This window comes from Pholcus phalangioides, unplaced genomic scaffold (genome assembly GCF_987345545.1).
Source record: "Pholcus phalangioides strain wild (caught in Gottingen) unplaced genomic scaffold, Ppha-v1.0 ptg000015l_1, whole genome shotgun sequence".
Classification (NCBI taxonomy): domain Eukaryota; kingdom Metazoa; phylum Arthropoda; class Arachnida; order Araneae; family Pholcidae; genus Pholcus; species Pholcus phalangioides.
In genome coordinates, this window is record NW_028301608.1 from 65,290,486 (window position 1) to 65,311,268 (window position 20,783).

General features: G+C 37.0%; 1 protein-coding gene across 8 annotated transcripts in view; it reads left to right on the forward strand.

Moving 5' to 3' along the window:
• The first annotated feature begins 1,354 nt into the window (after positions 1 to 1,354).
• The window catches only part of LOC149076527 (protein still life, isoform SIF type 1-like), a 222,398-nt gene continuing 202,969 nt past the window's right edge, over positions 1,355 to 20,783 (forward strand). For 5 of the 8 annotated variants that reach the window (XM_089244107.1, XM_089244110.1, XM_089244104.1 and 2 more), the window contains exon 1: positions 1,356 to 2,144. The gene's annotated coding sequence lies outside the window, so the exon portion shown is untranslated. Of the gene's footprint in view, positions 2,145 to 20,783 lie in introns of all 8 variants that reach the window. The other 3 variants (XM_089244101.1, XM_089244105.1, XM_089244106.1) reach the window with 1 other exon arrangement.

The window sequence follows — 20,783 nt, forward strand, 5'->3', positions numbered from 1 at the left end:
TAAATCTTTAGTTCTGTCAGTTCCTTTGATGCTAGATGATTGCATCAGAGCGTGATATCAACATTTTCTATATTTGGCATTGATGATCGATTAAATATTTTACTAAACCTCTTCTCCTAAAGAAATAAATTAGCATGGTATAAGTTTTTGTTGGACGCATTCTACACTGCAAACTCTGTTTTTTCAACAAATTTGACCAGGAAATAACCAAAATGGGGTTGGAAGAAAAGATTTTTTTGTATGATGCATGATTTCTATGCTCTCTTATATATATATAGTGAATATGAGACAAACTTTAAGATGTGATATAAGACTCCTAAAAAAACATTTTTTGTTATAGAATGCGCAATCGAATCACAATAGCAAAGGTCTACCGCCTCTGCTATTGTGATTGAAGTGCACAACAGCGCTTCACCAAAAGCAAATATCATATTTTTTTCCTGACGGATTTGCTGCAATAAGTGCAATAAACCGTTCGAGGGGGCTGAGTAATGTAATGTGTCACGACTTTTCATGGTGCAACTTGGGTAACGCAAATTCTACCCCAAGTCATTTTGTACAGCTTGATGGTTATTTGGAGCGGGATAACCTTGATGGTTTTGCACCAATAAAAGAGCAAAGCAAACTCCAATCTAATCGGAAGGTGCATATGAACCCTCGAATGGTTGATAACACATATCGCAGCAAATCCGTCGGAAAAGTATGATATTTGGTTTTAGTGAAGTGCTATTATGCACTCTCTGAAAACACCCTCTACCGCCTTTGCTATTGCCATTCGACCGCACATTGTATGACAAAAAATGCTTGTTTGGACGTCTTTTACCAACTCTTGAAACTTTGACCCATGCATTTAGAATCAACCTGTATTTGTATAGTCTACGTGTCAGTAAGAATAATGCGTTACTCGGAAACAAAAAAGGTCGCTCGAGTATCCAAAGTATCTAAGTTATAATTAGGACTAATTCATAATGCGAGCGTAATATTTGAATCGAACGAGCCACGGACAATCGGCTGACGTAACAATCGCGCGAGACAACTTATATTATCATCGATCTAAAATTACAATGCGCAACCTAAAAATATTCATGATCATCGTCACGCGGTAGGCAGGCAGATGAGACAAGATTCATCAGAAGGACAGACGCGCAGTTTTTGTGGGCTTCGTCTAATTTCCCGCTCAAAAACGCGGTTCACAGAGAATTATCGAAATAGAATCCAGGACACCAACACCCTTGTGGGTTCTGGATTTTTACCCTCTCTACCTCTCACATTTTCCCATTCCGACCCCTCTCTCTACTCGTCCCGTAGTTTTTTTTTTCCGGGAAAAACCCGATCGTGGCGTGAGCATGCGCATATCACGAACGTTTCCCATGATTCCATTCTCATCTCGTTGTCCATCAGCTCCCCTTTTTCCTTTCTTCCAACCTACCCTTCTCTCCAGGACAAGCCATCTCGCTGTGTGTATGAGTCCGCCGACCCACACTTTATCCACCATTCTTGGCTGCTTTCCCAATAGCGCAGCCTTCGGCTAGAGCGGCCATGGCTTCTGCTTACTACTGCGGTGCTGTGCGCGGAAACTAACGGATTTCGTGAACGACTACAAAATAAGAATAAGAATCAGAAAAAAAAGGCGAATTTCTTACATTTTTATCGGTGTGGTGTGTGTGTGTGTGTGTAACCGGTAGATATCTCTACAGTTTTACTCTACATGAGACATGACCTGTCTCATTTTTCTCCCTTGATTACCGATATATGTATATATGAGACATTCTATATTCGCACGATAGTCTCGAGTCCTCCATTCATAAATTCACACTCGATCATCTATCTCTGTGAATATATATTGCAACAGAACACACTTGCTCTCTCTCATACACACACACACTAACCCTACAAACACACACACACGCACTGTTTCTCGTTGACTATGTCTGACACATTCTTTCAAGAAGCACAAGCTGCATTCATTCCATAGGAATCATTTCAAGAATAGAAAGGACTACTTGCCACCGCTGCTGCTGGAAATCGTTGTTCGGTTTTGAAGTCGCTACTTGAGGAGCTACAGGAGAAAGGTCACTGATAAGAATCGGACAGCCGGGAAGGAGCTCGAACTTCCCTACTGTCCTGGGAAATCAAGCACAAAGGCAAGTAGAAAAATAATAATTTTTTTAAATAAACTATCTTTTATTCAATCAGAATTTATGTTTTTAAGGTGATCGAAGAATCATTTTCGCTAAAATTCTGTTACCAATGATGACACGAACTGAATTTATCTTCGCGTGATCTAGAGGAGTGAAATAATGTGAGGGGGGGGGGGGTGACCAATTATTTCTTCTTTTTCTGACCCAGAATTAGTAGATTATTCTGTGAACCGTTAATGTGCTTCTCCTGAAATTTTTTGGTCTGTAACGATGCATTTCAGTGGCATGAAAAGATTTTATGCTGTTTAGGCTTAGCTCCGAACACGAAGAGAATAAATTACTGAGATCTCTGTCCACCCTCGTCTCATCGGAATACAACCCTTTCACTACTGACTTTACTCTTTAAAGTGTCACCAATTTTTTTAACTCCCGTAACATCCCTTACATACGTTGTTAGGTGTTGGTATTTCGAAGTGCAAAGGCTGCAGAACTGCTTTACGATGACAGCATAAGTGTGAGACAACAAGTTTTTCAAATATGTTAATTAAGAAAAATTCAGTTAGATGTTTCGGCCCTGTGAAAGTGTTTTACTGCATTACACAAGAGTGTGATGCAGTACAACACTTATTTAACAGAATGTTCCTTAACAAATGTATAAAACTAATTATGGCTTTCTCACTGGTAAATCAAATAAATATTCACTTTTATGCATTATTCAACGTATTTGAATTGGTATATATATATGGATTTAATTGTAAGCGTATAGTGATGAAAGACGAAGCTGTTAATTAATTCGTTGTGTATTAAGTAAGCTTTTCCTTTTTTTAAATTATTGTAATTTTTTTATCTTTAGGCTTCAATTAGAACTAAAATGACCTGCCAAAAAGTTTTCACGATAATTGTTTTATTTTTTCACAATGCGGTGCAGTGTGTGGGAAGGTTTAAATTCACTCTCCAACTGCAGAAAGTTGCAGAACGCGGAATGTTTCGGCACATTTTTAAAACGGAGGAAAGAAATTGTGTTCGAATCAGAACTTTTTCTTCCTCTTCCTTCCTTTCGTCTAATTGAAGTTGGTGCAAAAATATACGTGCGGTATTTAATAGATAGCGTATTTCTCTTGGGGGTTTATACATATACGTACTTATCATACATAAATATATACAGTGAAGTACAGCGCGTACGGTATTGTACGTTCATATATATAGTGTGTATATCGATGGCTTAATGCACACATGTGGCAAGTGGCATTTTGCTGATTTTTCGGGAGAGCATATTCAAAGTTTAGTGTTGCATAAAAATGCATTCACTTAGTACATCAGTGAATGCTGAGACTCAGCTTTTTCCTCTACTTATTACCACATTTGTGATTAAAATATCTGGTACTATGGCTTCCAACTCATACACTTACTCTGTTTTTGCAAAAAAATGTCACAACATTTGTGCACTAAACCATCGATACATACAGTTTTCACATGCCAGGATACTTATCTGCTTATAGGGGGAGGGGGGGGGCAAGAGTGAGTGAAATGATGGCATGTGTATGGCATAAGGTATATATAATTAGAAGAAATCTAGAAGGAACAATAAAATAATTCTAAACTGAATATCAGCCGCATAAGAAGTGTTGAAGCGGGTACTTGTGCTAGTATGTTTTTTTCTTGAAAACTTTTATATGCATAATTACCTCCGATTTTGGTATGTTTGATAAAGTTCGCTCATATACCGCGACTTTATTATATTTACCGATGGTAATGTATAATCCCCGGGTCATGATAAATCGTCAATAATATTAAAGATTGATCGAAATTGTGCCGGAACTTCAGCCTAAGACCCAATCGGTGACGTTGGTTTTGTTTGACATGTTGATGAATGTGGAATAATCCAACATTGCAAGACCGCGAGAGAGAATAATTTTTGTGCTTCCATATTTTCAACATTTATTTTAATTTAATTTTTATATCGAACTACGTGTTGTGGACGTATCCGATGAGCAGGAAAAACTGAGTGTGGTTGAATTAAAGTGATATTTCCGTATGATTTTTCCATATTTCTCAAACTTATCAACTTCATTAGGGAATTATTGCATTATCGTGAGTGAAAGTGACGAATGCAGTAAAATTTATCAAAGTTGTGCCGAGGCTATTAGTGATTGTGTCTAATTACCGATATATCACATTTATCGTAACACGTATACTTTGAATTGAGAATAAAATGATATGATGTTGACTTGCCAGATCATTGGAGTAGATTTTATATCTCCTGCTGCGAGAATTCATATTGATAGAATACATATGGAAAAGGTTTGGTAATCTAAAGGCATTACACCAGAAATAATTTCTGAATCCTTAACTCCAGTCATCAGATATCCACCGGGTTACTGAAAAACGTTTTTTTTCTCCATTCTGTAATACTGGGCCACATTAACCCCTTCGTTTACAAGGTATTGGCGACACATTCGGATGATCTATATTTGACGAATGGGCTATAAATAATATGATAACCTTGTCCTAACTTAACCACACGTTAGAAAAAAAGGGGGGAAAAAAGGTAGAAGAAAAGGGGAAGAAAAAAAAAACAAATCAAAGGAAAACAATATAGTAGATAAGTACAGATAAGAGAGAGATAGAGAGAGGAGATAGAAGTAAGAGAGGGAATAGGTATGCGAAGTAGATTTCTCTTTTTTCACCCTCACCCAATCTGTTCTCTCTTTTGCTCTTATTTATATATATAGTAGAAGAATACATCATATGTGGGGGAAAAGTCACTAATAATTGTACAGAAAGAAAAGGAAGATTAAGAGAACAACTTCGTAGGGTTACAACAAAGCCTCATGGTGATGAGGAGAGAGAAAAGAAACAGAGAGAGCTTGTTTGAGTTTATGCCACAGGCGTTTGGGCGCATTATCACGTCCTTGATCGTAAAGTGGTTAATTGATTATGATATTTCGTCATTGATCGAAATTCGAAAATCGTGTTATTTTTATTATATTATCCAGAAATTCAAAAGCTCGTCAAGTCAACTCAAGTGTTTTCCTCCTCTTTTTGCTGAATTATAGTGCGTATAACTATTTATAATCTTAAAATACAAGGATATAGTACTGTGTATATACAGTGGAAATAACCAGAATCGCCTATATAACGATATTACCCTCTGATCCCGATGAACTTTCCATAGTTAATACATTTCATCCATAACGATAAATCCTTTATAACGATACATTTCTCCGGCCCATTGAGTACCCTTATGTAAGCGTTTCACTATACGTGAATGCGCTTTATTATGTGGATAAAACATTCATTTTTACGTATATAGAATGTGAATCCTACTTTGTTTATTTTATTCATTTAAAATAACCCCAGAGAAGGCATGAAATGCACTGGAAAAGTAATAATAAATGTAATTAAAATAATAATGATAATTATAAAAAAAATAAAAATGCACACATGGGAAAAGCACTTCGCATACGGAGCCAGGTCGAAACTTTCAATAGCGGAAGCAAATCTTGCTTAGGAGGCACATTCAAGTTCTGATGGCGGACTGTTCCATATTCTCGCCACAGGGCATCTATATCCGTGGAAAAAGCAATCTCTTCTGGCCGTTGGCATTCTTATTTGGAAGTGATACCTCCGTAGGTCAGCTCGTCTGTGCCATGATCTCGAAGAAAGGTTCTCTCGATGGTAGATAAAACATTTGGTGGACTTGTTTGTAACACATCTTCAGATCTGCAGCGATTCTACGCCATTCCAGAGAGTGCTAACTTAGAAATTCAAGCCTCTCGCAATAAGATAGCCACTTATGCCAACTATTCGTTTGATAAAGTAACTCTTTGGCTTTATGTCCTTAATTTTGTAAGGGATCCATACATATATTTAATATGTGATAATATCCCTTACTATCGTATTCATTTTTTACAGCTTTTTTGTTGCAATTCCGCAGCTACTTTTTTCACAGTACATATTTTGAACCATCTGCTAACGCCTGTAAAATTTTCGTCGAATTCTATGAGTTTAGCTTAGGAGAGTTTCCTTGTTAGAAGAATCAATGCCGAAACGAGCTAAAAATATGAAATTCGCTTACTTTAAAAATATAAGAAAATTACGTTATTTAAGAGTAACGTTGTCAAAAAAGGGTTCAAGAAATTTGTTAAATCGAAAAAGAGTATTGATGCTTCATGCTATAAACAATGAATTTCCGTGCGGTTTTGCTGACTGACGCCGAGAAATATAATACATTCAAGTTCCTATCTATATATTAGAAGTATCGCGAAACATTCCCGAAGGACATTCCGCAGGCTTTCCTGTTTTTACTGGATGGCGACGTATAATAAAAGAGGCCAAAAAAATTGCTACATTATTCAGAGAATATAATACATATTAAGGATGTGGGTTGAATATATTCCCAGGAAATAAAAATATAAAGTTTTACCAGTTCTTAAGAACAAGCTGATATACTCTTGAAATAAATATATTGAAAACAAACACTCGAATCGTGAAAGTACACTTTGATGAAACTAGTCGAGAGCACAACAGGATTCTCACGCGTGGAGAGAGAATGTGTAAGTGACAAACAAGATATATACAGTAGTACAGAGTTTATATACATCATGCAACATCGTACATGATGCAAAGTCATTGATAGTGGAAAGTTCAAAATATACCTAGGAACATACGATATTCAAGATATATACAAATATATAAAACAGAATCCGAGTTTGCTTTCTTATCGCAGGGTTTTTGATATTATTGAAGCAACAGTCATTCATCTGTATGTAGAATCATTTCTCCCAGGCTTCCATTATGCGTGAAATTTCGCAATGACACGAATACTCGAGGACGTTGACCTTTAGAATCTTTAAATCATAGAGGACGATGTTGAGAGACAAAAATTACCTTTGAGATTCGATTGAAGTTGTGGACTCCGTGTTTAATAATGACATTTAAGGCAACACGAAATTTTGAAGTTGTAACGTGTTAAACCTGAGCTAATAATCACAAAGCTTAGGTTTGACAAATCCCAGGTAGCAAATCTGTCACCATAGAGACTAAAGAATTGGTATCGGGCCCCTAAAATATTCCATGTGTAATCGCTATAGAAAACTTTTGTAACTGTGGACTTTTTTCTCTAAAAGTTCAAATTTTATCACTTTTATTTGAAATAGATATTCTAATTTTTCTGGAAGATGCTATCGGATGGAGTGAGAATTGCCAAAATTTCATGTGTTTTGTGGTGGTACACATACCCTTCAACTTAGAGCAACGTAATTTTGTAACATTATTGTTCTAGTTTCCTAATGCACAATTATTTCTTAGAATTTCAAATTTGAGGGAATATTTGAGTATGTAAGAGTAGAAATGGTAAATGGCAATATTCACCATGGATTTGGGGGAGGAAAGTGTCATTGTCTCTCATTTTTGAGATGGAGGTGGAAATCATCAGAGAGAGAATATTTCAGACTTCAAGAGTCATGGACGATAGCCTCATCTCTTATTTGTGAACAAAATTTTCAGTTTTGGAGATTCTTTGCAGGTATTTCCATCATGTAAATTTGTTGCAATAAAAAAAAAACTGTTATACGCACAAATGAAATGTATAATAATTAGAAATACTAAATGAAAATAATTGAAACTGAAGAACAAATGACATCGTCACCATTTTGAAGTATCAAAGCCATTCATAGCACCTCGAATAGTTTTCCTGTCAGCGATCAATAAAATCCAAGGCGTCAGCTGTAACTTCGAATCTCAAAATTTCAGCATTCCGAACGGAAACATGGTTCACCATTAAAATAACATGTCGGGCGCTAATCGACGTACAACAAATATGCCAACCAAAACCCTGGTGAGAGCAGAATTCAATAGCAATTGGTCGATTCGTAACCCATTCCATCAAGAAATTAGTGAGAAATTCGGAGTAAAAACGACTTCGAGAAACGAGAGAAATGGACGTAGAGAGAGAGAGAGAGTTTTCCTTCTGACAAGTTTTGTTCAGTAATAATTGAACTTTGTCGATGCGAGATCAGAAATAGTAATGAGTTAAGTCGTCGTGTTGGAAACAACATCGTTAATCGAAAAACAAAATCGAATGGCTTGAATCGATCTAGTAGAAATATCGAAATCAACTTACAACAGTTTATCACGCAAATTATGTGATTTCAAACTTCGCAAACATTCCTCTGAGCAACTTATAACGAATTAGTGCATGTCAGAATGTGTCTTGTACGTGTTGTGTACCTAACGTATAGTTTGTTTCTGTGGATTGCCTGTTACGTGGATAAGAAGTGCTGCTACCTGTCTTCCGAATTCAAAAGCTAACAACTCAGCTGATTTTTTTTTTTTTTTTTTGGCCTGTTGCATTTTGCTTGAATTACAGGCTTGATTGTGCTCTCTGCGGAGAGACTTTTTTGATTGGCGATCCCTCGCATCCGTCACTTGAAGTATGAAAAAAAGACTGAAACGGTAAAACATATCGTTATGAGATATTGACAAATTGGTTGGGATAGTAGAGACATGTGATTCCTCCCATTGGGTTGCAATCATGTTTCAAACTAGATGAAAAAATCAAGAGTATTGAATTTGTTAATGAGGAATTCTAAGGAGTGATTTTTGATTTATCTTTAGTCCAATGAGATCGATTGCCATTGATTTCATTCAGCTATTCATTGCTTGAAACATCGATGCAAATATGACTGAAGATAAGTGTTGAGATGTATTTATATAATATAATATAATATATATATATATATATATTATATAAATATATCTCAACACTTATTATATCTCATTGGACTAAAGATAAATCAAAAATCACTCCTTAGATTCCTCACTAACAAATTCAATACTCTTGATTTTTTCATCTAGTTTTATATATATATATACATATAAATTGATTTTCTGCGTGTGTGTGGTTTTCTCTATGCAAATCTACAATTTTAGACTGATTGTTGCCAAATTTTGCATAAAAATTTGGGTATACCAAACAGGGCCCTGATTAAACGATAGGCTTTTCTTTTAAAGTTTATCAGACCTGGGCAAATGCCCGAAATGAGTAAAAAACTGTTTGGCAACAATGGTTCCCGGGTCTCAACAATGACTTTTGGAATGTTTATTTTGGTTACCGTGGTTCCCTAATAATGCGTTTCAGACATGTATATGTCTTTATAATGGTTGGCTACTTCTCTACTGCTGCCAGTATTATGTATAATAGTTTATTCCTTTATATAAATGGTTTATCATTTTTTCAATCCTCCTAGTAATTGAAGTAAACCCCCGGGCAGCGCAGGGTAATATAGCTGTTTCATAGAATCAAACACAACTTGGTTGCGTGAAGTGATTCGAACAAAATATGATTTGAGTGTGCGATGTTATTTGGTTAGGCTGTGTACATGGTCCTTGTATTTACATTTCCGTGTGGCTGCGCTATTCATCCCTGGATCTTTTTCAGTCTGGCACTGAAAAGAACGTCTTGGTTCGTGTCAGAAAAGTGTAACTGCATTATACGGTGGTGATAATTGTATAAAAGCTAAACACTGCATTTCATGATATTGACAATCATCAGAAACATGACTAGCCTAAACAAAGGCTCTTTGAAATAGGCTTCTATCAACGTTCAAACTTGATCCTCGGTGCAGTAATTTATTGTATATTTCAGATTCACACTTGAATGAGAGGCATGCAGACATAAACGCTCAGATATGAAATACAAGGTATATTCGCGCAATGAGAACCTATCAAAGCTGTATTAAAGATCTATATTAAAAATCTCTAGCCGCTTTGGAACCTATAGTGAAATCATAACAAATCAAAAATATATAGTTCAGCAAAAAAAATTATTTTTCATATTATCTTCCCTCAGATGATATGTAATGGTAACATCGTTCAATCCTCTTTTCAAAGCAACTACAGAAGATTTTTTCCTGAAAGCTGCCTCAGTGAATCCCGCATAACTGAAATTTCTGCCAGTCCACAACGCTTTTTCGATATGTGTTGCCACAAACTCTTCAAAACTGAAACTAATATGTTAAACCACGGGGGGTCTTCAACCTACACGGCGAGCCAAATCAAAACTTTTCATGTATCACGCGGGCCACCAATTCGTACCTTGGTATTTCCCATTTATTAAACAGGTTCTCTCCAAATTATTGGACAATTTTACTCACTCTGAAATTATTTCTTTCATTGAATTTGAAATTTATACTTTTTTAGACATAATTTCTTTCTCCGATTCCGATTCTTTTTATTTTATTAGTTCTGAAATTTGTCTGCAATTTTTTTTGTAATTAAATTTTCACTAATTCTGAAATTTGTGCCAAAATTTCTGGAAATATTTTTTAGTAATTTTGAATTTCCATGAATTATGAAAAAGAAATTATTTCTTCCACAAATTCCTTCCTATTTTTTCAAGAACTGGTATTAATTTTAACATTCTGAAACTATTCCTAATAGTTTCGATAGGATGCAGTTATTTCTATCAGTAGTTCTGCAATTATTGCTTTCAATAGTTCTGTAGCTATTTTTTCATAAATTTTCATGAATTATAAAATTACTTTTTTTAATAATTCCAAAATTATTGAAATTGTTATAAAAATTATCACATTCCTTTCATTAATGGTGTTTTTCAGCATTTCTTTGAATTCTGTAATTATTTGTAAACCTATTGCATGTCGAATTTTACCTCTCGAAATATACATATGAAATCATAGATCTCAAAAAATTGTTTTGGCTCTAGGTTTCCCGAATACGTTACGATGGCTCTTTTAATGTTTCAAATGCTTACATTTGAATCTGGAAAGTATGCCACCGTTTTAAATTCAGCGGTAGAGATTTCAGCGGCCTCTTTAACGATTTTTTTTAGAATTTAATCGTTTCTATCTTAAATAGTTGTTTTCTAAAAATGGTCAGCAGGGGCCATGGCAAAAACTCCGAAGTCCACATTTAGCGCGCAGACCGCGGGTTAAAGACCCCTGTCTTAAACCAATATGTAAATGTAATATAAAATCAAGTCATATAACCCCCTCTTACACACCGGATCTTGCATTATGCGATTTCTGGCTGTTTCCGATGTTGAAGGGAAAGCTCGGTTGGAGAGTTACTAGCTATTTCAGCTGTGTAGGGTTGGCTCTCTCTGAGGCAGCTTCCAGAAAAAGCCTTCTCTACTTGCTCTGAAAAGTGGATTGAACGATCGGTCCATTGCATATCATCCGAGAGAAGACGTTTCAAAAAATAATAAATTATTTTTCCTGTGCAGAATTTCTTGGCTGTTTGTGATTTTATACGCCATGTTTTTAGGAGAACGCACCCAGTTATTATACATATACAGGGTTATTCTAAATTCATGGGGTGAACTTTAAGAGGTGATATAACACACCTAAACGAGCATTTTTTGGTGGTAGAATGTGTGGTCGAATCGCAATAGCAAAAGTTTCTAGAGAGTGCACAACAGCACTTTACCAAAAGTAAATATGCTGCAATAAGTGCAATCAACCATTCGAGAGTGCAGGGTGTTAATATGGTAGGCTTTCTCATGGTGCAACCTGGTAAACGCTAATTCTACTTCAAGTCATTATACCACTTGATCTTTGTTTGGCGCAGCATAACCTTGATGGTCCTTCCACCAAATAAAAACGAACTCCAATCCAATCCGAAGGTGCATATGCACCCTCGAATGGTTGGTAGCACATTTCGCAGTAAATCCGCCGGGAAAATATGATATTTGTTCTTGGTAATGTTCTGTTGATCATTCCCTAAAAACACCCTCAACCGCCTTTGCTATTGCAATTCGATCGCGCATTCTATGATGAAACATTCTTGTTTAAGTGTCTTATATATATCATTCCTTAAAGTTTGTCCAATGAATTTAGAATCCACTCTGTATTAATATATTTCATTGTGTGTGGAATATATTTACAAATATATAAATAAATACGCAATAAGTATAGAATTTTTATGAAATAAAAACTGATGGAAAATGCTCTATATATATAAAAATGCATTTATTCCTTAAAAACAAACAAATAAATGCCATACAAAAGCAAAACAAGAACTACAATTTTTCTTTTCGATTCCCGGCACCATTAGTTTCAGCAAAATAATGTGAGGATGAGGAAAAATATATATATTTAAGCAACTAATAATATTTTAAAAATTTAGCTGTCGCTTTAACTGAGAAATTCCTCATGTTAACAACTCCCACATGCGCATCACAGCATCAGTAACGCTAGCGGGATTCAACGGGGGGTAGTTAGTTACGATACTTCAGTTCCCTTTCGGCTATGGCTTTGTCGGAAAACAGCGAAGTATGTGGAATATTGGAACCTTGTTATTTATGTGATTTGCCCAGAATCAATTGGATGATGAACCAAACTGCATCCACACTATTATTGAGGGAGGTGGAAGGATAGAGTAGGAGGGGATCTTCAGGGATCACGGAGGCAACCTTAGGCGTAAGACCAGCTTGCAAACAAGTCTACTCCTAAACATTTTACCTCCAGCTTGACGAAAGGGGTTTAAAAGAATCGGTAATGTCAATAACATGAATGTACAGATGTGTCCTGAACATCAAGATCCTCCCCTCTTCTTACCTAAATCTCGCATAAGGCTTCCAGTAAGAAATTGAGATGGCTGGGAAAAAAAAACACTATTTTCATTGAAAATGCGGAAATATGCAAAAAAAAAAGCTAAAAAAAATGTGAAAAAATGCCTTAAAATCATTGAGAATAATTAAAAATGCTCTAATAGTGAAACATTTTGTAATTCGCAAAATCATAAAAAAAAAATATGCGAAGTCATACAAATTCTAACCCTAGCAATAAAGTTTGTAGAGGAAATTTTCTATAGCAACATAATCTTTATATATCTCAAAAAAACTTCCATCTTTACATAAAACGAAATTTTTCATTTTACTTTATTATCTCACGTGTTAAACTGATTAACGCGTTTGTCAATCATTTTGGTGCTTCAAAATTTCTGCATCGGGAAATAAATCAGTGACTTGATGATTCCTATTTTCTCTTATGCATACGTATTTTTATTATTATTACTATATTATTATCCCTCTCGCGCTCTTTATCTCGTTTCTTTAATGTTTTGAATCTGGAAAAGCAGGAAACACACAATCAGGGAGAGTTGAGTCCGGATGTCCGTTTTCGTAATTATCTGTAAATTCATTTTCCGCTTTCCTATTATATCTGAAACAAATTTGCGTAGCCTCGCTGTTTTTGGGGTAAAATTTCGCTTATAATTTGCATTTCTACGCGATTATCTAACGCGCTAATGAAAGAAAAAAAGAACTACATGCCTCTTAATTTGCACCTAAATATTACCTGTAATATTTAGAAATCTTCTTGACATTTCAATAACTTTTGGGGCTTTTAAGGTGTTCAGTTTGGTAATCGTGATTCTTTTTAACGCACATTTTTCATCGTGCTAAATTATTCCATATCCAGTGTGTACAAGATGGTAAGGAAAGTCCTTTGGCCAACTTTTAAAGACGAACCGTTGATCCTCAAGGCATACTTCGAATTAGAAAAGAATCCAAATAACGTGTGGAGACATTCATATTGCAAAGAGTGGTATAGTTATCGAAATCCAAAAGTTTACATGGGCACCTTGTTCTCAAAAGTTCATTTACAAAGTTGTTGTCCTGTCTCTTCTAAGGCTAACAGAAAAAAAAAACACCACCCACGTTTCTACGTGCAATATTGACTGAGATATTTGAATTTAAAAATTTGGAAAGGACATCAGAATAAAGAAAAACTAACGGACAACGCTTTTTTTATTTAATGCTACACTTTCACAATTTTTTGCTAATTTTTCAATTCAAATATTTCCGCGAATTTTGCACAAACGGGGAATTTCTTTGTTGGCCTCTGGAGACAGGGCAACAACTTTCTAATTGGGTTTTTTTAAAAAGTTAATTTTTTTTATTTTAATAACTGTACACCCGTATTATGAATGACTTACCTGAGGGTTACACGTTATTTGGATACTTTTTCAAATTGGAAGTGGGCCTCTACAATCACCGATTCGCCATTAAAATATGGCCTAAAGACTTTTCTTACTATCCTGTGTACAGGGTGATTCTACATTCATGGGCCAAACTTTAAAAGGTGATAAACGTGATATAAATAAGCAAGTTTTGTCATGCAATGTTCGGTCAAATCGCAATAGCAAAAGTGGTAGAGTATGTTTTTAGAGAGTGCTCCACCAAAAACAAAATATTTTCCGACGAATTGCTGCGATATATCCTATCAACCATTTGAGGGTGCGCCTTCGGAATGGTTTGAAGTTTTGTTAATGGCGCAAGGACCATCAAAGTCATCTACGCCAAACAATGATCAAGCGGTATAATGACTTGTGGTAGAATTTGCGTAACCCAAGGTTGCATCATGAGAAAGCTTACTACATTATCATACCCTGCACCATAAAATGGATGATTGCACTCATTGCAGCGAACCTGTCAGAAAAATATTATATTTGCTTTTGTGGTAAAGTGCTGTGGTGCCTTGCTATTACGATTCGAACGCACATTATATGACTAAAGAATGCTTATTTAGGAGCCTTATTATCACCCCTCACTCACCTCGTTGGACATTTTGCCTGTTGTGGCCTTGTACTTGTATTTCTTAAACTTCGGAGGAAAGAGTAGACAGAGTAGTCGAGAATAGGTATGATCCACGCTTACCTAGAAGCTGATTACAGGTATCAATCAGATATTCCAACAGACTGTATCCACCAGACATTCGTCAGAATGCGTGTTGTGGATATAGTGATACATTTTTAGTTGATTCATGAAATTATTTCGTTTATATATTTACACTTTATTTACAATGGCTAATATTTACATAATACAAACGGAAATGCTGGTAGAGAAAAATGTGGCCCATGCACGACGAGACACAGACACGCGTGTCGGTGAGTAGGACAACATCAACAACAAACAAACAGAGTCAAACGCCTTTGACTCACCATTTTCTGTTGCGTTGCCACGAGCAGAAAATATAATAATTATTATACAAGCTGCGAAGATACGCCAGCTCCATCGTGCGGGCAGCACCACAGTACCCCCCCTCGCAGTCCGAAGGACGAGGAAAGAAGAGAAAAAAAAATTAAATTTTAAAAGTCACGTGCTTCGATGAACGTAGACGGTTTTCCCAAATATTTTTACTGGTCGTTGTCTTTTTCAGGATGCTTTTCGGAACGATGGAGGAAGTTTTTGGCACGGATGCATCTGTCTTTTTGTTGGTTGGCTGAGGCACACTGCCGGTGAGCAGAAAGGCAGGTTTTAACATGTCGACCGATACCGTGGAAGGTTTTCCTTTTATGAGAAGGCAAAATGTCTTCTCACCACGTTTCAGCACTTCGTACGGTCCGTTGTAAGTGGGGACGAGTGCTCGTTTCACTGCGTCTGACCGCAGGAAGACGTGGGTGGTGTTCTTCAGTTCCGAATGTATGTACAGTCTCTTTTCACCATGCGCCGTTGCAGGAGTTGGTTGTAGCTGCTGCATCTGGTCCCTTAGAATGGAGACAAATTCTGTGGGACACGGTATGTTGTTACTACTGTTGGTGATCAGATCGCCAGGCAATCTGAGCTCTGTGCCGTATACGAGTTGTGCTGGTGTGGCTTTGAGGTCTTCTTTGTAGCAGGATCGTAGCCCTAACAGGACTGTTGGAAGCATAGACTTAAGATATAAATAGACCGCGCACGCTATTCATAAAACTTGTCGAACGTGAAGAAAAGATGAGCAGTATTGTCGGGAAAAAAACAGGTTCTGCGCTATTACATTTGGCGCGTTTTCGCAGAAGCTAGGATGTTGCTGTAACGAAATTTGACTCAATTCGATCAAGTTGATGAAAACTTTCCTTCATTTTTTCAATGAATTTCACTCATTTTTATGTGAAATATTTAGGGAGTATCAGATTTGAAAAAATAAATTCTATAAAATAAACAAATATTGGAAAACGGAATTTTTTTATTTTCCATTAAGGGATAATTCTTAATAATTTCTTAACACATGCGTTTTTAAATTTTAATTGAATATATAATATTTGAAGGAAGTGAATATAAACAGTATAAATTTCATGAAATAAATTTTTTTGGCACATTTTTTAATAACTTTCTAAATATCTATACACACACAGGAAACAAAATATTGTATACAACAAATATATAATGTTTATGTTACTGTAAATTTGATACATTATACATAACATGTTGGAGTAAAAATACATGCTAGAAAATCGTATATGTTGTAAAGCCTAATTCATTTATATTTTTAAATATTCTCTTCATTCATTTTGTCGCTTTTAATTTCGAAAATTTATTTATACTAGGGGTTATTAAAACAAAAATATATCTTTCCAGAACATTACAATTACTCTATATACTCATAATTAATGTATAATTAATTATAATGCATCATATTATGTTATGTAACACATTCACACTACCATATTCAGTCATGAAATAATATTCAAACAATAAGAAAAAGTTTCATTTCTAACATTCCCGAAAAACCTTTTATAACCTCATCACGCAAAACTGTAAACACTTACATAATATTTCAGGATTAAAATAGATTTTACTCAAGAAAATTACAGAATCTCATCATCAATTTCTCTAAATTATAAGAATTAAAATTCCATGTAGAGTATATATGTAATAATTTAAAGTGTGTGTGTATATATATATATATATATAATATTTTAGGAAATAATATTTCATATATATAATACAATATTTACACGTCACATATATATATATATGACATATGTAATCTCTTCGCTCCAAAAGTATGCATATGTTAATCTTAATTTAAGGTATTAAATCGTTTTTAGAATGATTCTTTTTCAAGATAACATCTGAGGTACACAATATATGACTTCAGGTCTTAGTACAGATATTGACTCAAAAAATCAATTGAATAATTAATTTTCTTGTTTGAAGCGGCAATTTCATATACAACAAACATAAATTAATGAATAAAAAAATTTCTTTTCTGTAATAGTTTTATCTCAGGTGTGAAGAGGGGTAAAAATACTATTATTTTTAGAGGTTGTTATGCATTTTTATGCCAAACTGCAATTGTCTAGGGGGGGGGGGGGAGTTTTCCTCACATTCTATTTAAATAGAATATTTTTCATAAATTTCTCCTTCTGAAAAGCATATTTTTACAAGAAGGGGAATAAGCAAAAAAGTATTCCCTTGTGAAAGGACACTGGTCCCCCTTTCCTAAACCGTTCAGAACATCCGAAAGCTGCACACGTGGTGACCATTCTAATGAAAAATAAGACAGCACGTGTAGATCGTCATACGAGTAGCCATAAGGAAAGCATTGCCAGCGAGATTCCCTGACCAGCCTTTCGACCGGAGTCACGTGACTCCGGATCTTTGCTTCACATTGTAACCCCTCGCGCGCACTCTATAGTATTATTACTCTGTGGTTGGAAGTGTGTTCACCCAGTTCATGTTTGACCTAGCTATCAGAGCTGCTTTCAGTTGTCGATGGACTCTTTCTATCATCCCGTTAGCTTGAGGATGGTAAGGTGTCGTCCTGATGTGCTGAATGCCAAGGAGTATGGCGAGTTCGTGAAAGATGTAGCTTTCGAACTGTCGACCTTGGTCTGTTGTTATTTTCTCTGGGGTTCCGAAACGACTGATCCAACCAGAATAGAATGTTAAAGCAACAGTGGCTGCTGTCATGTCCTTCATCGGTAAAACTTCGATCCAACGGCTGAATCGATCGATGCAGGTGAAGCAATATGTGTAATCTTGGGATGACGGAAGTGAACCAATGATATCGATGTGAACGTGCTTGAAACGAGCGTCTGGCATTTCTATTTTTCCTGGAGCGGAAACAGTATGTTTGTGCACCTTTGACTTTTGGCAAGGCACACAACATCGAGTCCAGGTGGTGCAGTCTTTCCGAATTGAAGGCCATACAAAGCGATCGCAGACAAGACGTGTTGTTGCTTTCATGCCTGGGTGGCATAGATTGTGAAGAACATCGAAAACGTGTCTTCGAAGAGTATTCGGTATATATGGGCGTACTCGACTGCAGGATGTGTCACACCAGAGTGGTTTATCTATACCAACTAAATTGCAGATGTTGAGTTTTAATGAGGAGGAATGCTTGAGAGAGTCAAGTTCGCTGTCGGTCGCTTGAGCTTCTGTAATCTTGGAATAGTCTATTGATGGAGGACATGCAATGGCTTGTATTCTAGAAAGAGCATCAGAGACCTGATTCTGTACGCCTGATACGTGTCGTATGTCGGTGGTATGCTGTCCGATGAAATCTAGATGTCGTGTTTGTCTGGGAGATGTCTTGTGAGGCTTTTGACGAAACGCAAACGTCAGCGGTTATGGTCGGTGTAGAGGATGAAATGTTTTCCTTCGATCATGTGTTGAAACTGCTTCACTGCCGCATACGCTGCTAATAGCTCTCTGTCGTAAGCGCTATAATTCATCTCAGCTTTGATAAGCTTCCTGGAGTAGAAAGCGAGAGGTTGCCAATGCGATTTGACAAGCTGTTGCAGGCAGGCACCGATTGCTGTGTTGGATGCGTCTACCATGATAGAGAGTTCGGCTGATGGATGTGGAAAAGCAAGAAGGGTTGCAGAAACGAGTTTTTGCTTGCAATCTACGAAAGCTTGATTTGATGTTTCCGTCCACTCGATCTTCGCGTTGCTTTTGACTTTTGTTTGAAGATATGAACATAGTGGAGCTTGTGTTTCTGCTAACCCAGGAAGGAATCTTCGATAAAAATTCAACATTCCCAGAAAACGTCGAAGTTCTTGGATGGTTGCCGGTCTTGGGAAATCTTTTATCGCCTTCACTTTATCATGAAGAGGAGAAATTCCTTTTGATGATATCCTGTGTCCATGAAATGTGACTTCATCTTGGAAGAATTTGCACTTCAGAGAGTTGATCGTTAGACCGTGCTCGGCTAGTCGTTTGAAAACTATGTCCAGATGCTGTTTATGCTGTTCAGAGTTCGTTGATGTGATGAGGATGTCATCTATGTATCCCGCTGAAGAATCGAGACCAGCCAACCCTTGGTCGATGTACCTCTGGAATGTCTGGGCGGAATTGCAAAGTCCGTAGGGCATGAAAGGAAATTCATAAAGCCCGAAAGGCGTGATGACGGCAGTCTTGGACACGTCAGCTTCTGCCACTGGAATTTGTTGATACGCCGAGACGAGGTCGAGTAGATTGCAGTCCCATGAAGCATGTGGGTTAGGTCATGGATATGAGGAATGGGGTATCTGTCTGGTGTGGTGATCTTATTTAGCTGGAGGTAGTCACCGCAGATACGCCACGCACCGTTAGGTTTCTTGACCATATGAATTGGACTGGCCCATGCACTATTTGATGGTCGACATAATCCTTGTTTTTGCATGTCCAGAAATTGCTTTTTGGCGCAAGATAACTTTTCTGGAGAGAGACGGCGAGCTTTAGCAAAAATTGGCCTACCTGTTGTCTCGATGATATGCTCACAGCATGGTTTAGAGTTCAGCGAAGATTTGCTGAGCAGGCTTTGATAAGTTGTGTCACTGTCGAAAAGTTTGATTGAGTGCACTTCTGACTTCTTTAGTTGACAGTTTGCAGTGAGTGTCGTCCTCATGTCGAGGAGACATCGTCGTCGTAAGTCCGGAAGTAAATTGAAGTTGTACAAGAAATCGGCTCCAAGAATCGGTTTCGGTACCGCGGCCAAGAGGAAAGTCCACCGGAAGACTCTGCTGAGTTGAAAATCTAAAGTGACTGTTCGCTCACCATAGACGTTTATTGGAGATGAATTTGTAGCGGAAAGTTGGAGAAATGGTTGACGTTTGTCAGTGCTGCATGTTGGGAGTATTGAAACGTCAGATCTAATGTCCACAAGGAATGAAATGTTGGTGCTTCGATCGACTACGAATAAGCGACGAGATGTCGTTGGCAGGGAGCATGTCGCTACTACTCTCCGCCTCCGTTTTTTGTAAACCTGCATGGTGAAGTGCACCTTCTGGCTTGATTGCCAAATGTCTTATGGTACCAACAAAATTGCCTATCCGGCAACGTAGGTGGTGTTGTTGATCTCTTCGAACGGGAGAAACGCGAGCGCGAAACACTACGGGAACGCACACGCAAAACTGTTTTCAGTTCGCGGCGTAGTTGGGCAATCTCTTCTTGGAGTTGTGCGATCATGTCCGATTGTTGACTTTTTTCCACGGCGTCTGCATGAGGTGGGCTTGCTTCTTGGATCTTGTCGGCCAGCTCTGCCGTTTTGTCAAGGGTTAGTGGGCTGACGGCAGCGAGTATAGATCGAGTGGATTTGGGCAGTTGTTGCAGAAAGAGTTCAGTCAATAGTTTGTCCGAAACGTTGTGAGATTCCGCTCTTCGTTTTAATTTACGGAGAATGTTAGACGGTTTCCGATCTCCTAATAGCTCACAAGCGAGAATTTTCTTAAGCTGTGTAGACGAGGATTCACTGCAACGTGGACTAGTTCGCGCTTTAGTTTCTCGTATGGCTCCGAAGTTGGCGGGTTCATGAGAATGTCTCGTACTAGAGATGCGTTATCTGGAGGTAGATTTGCAACGATATAGTTGTATTTTGTTTTTGACTCTGTTATTGGTTTTGGAGCGGATAACTCGAAAGTGCTTTCACACAT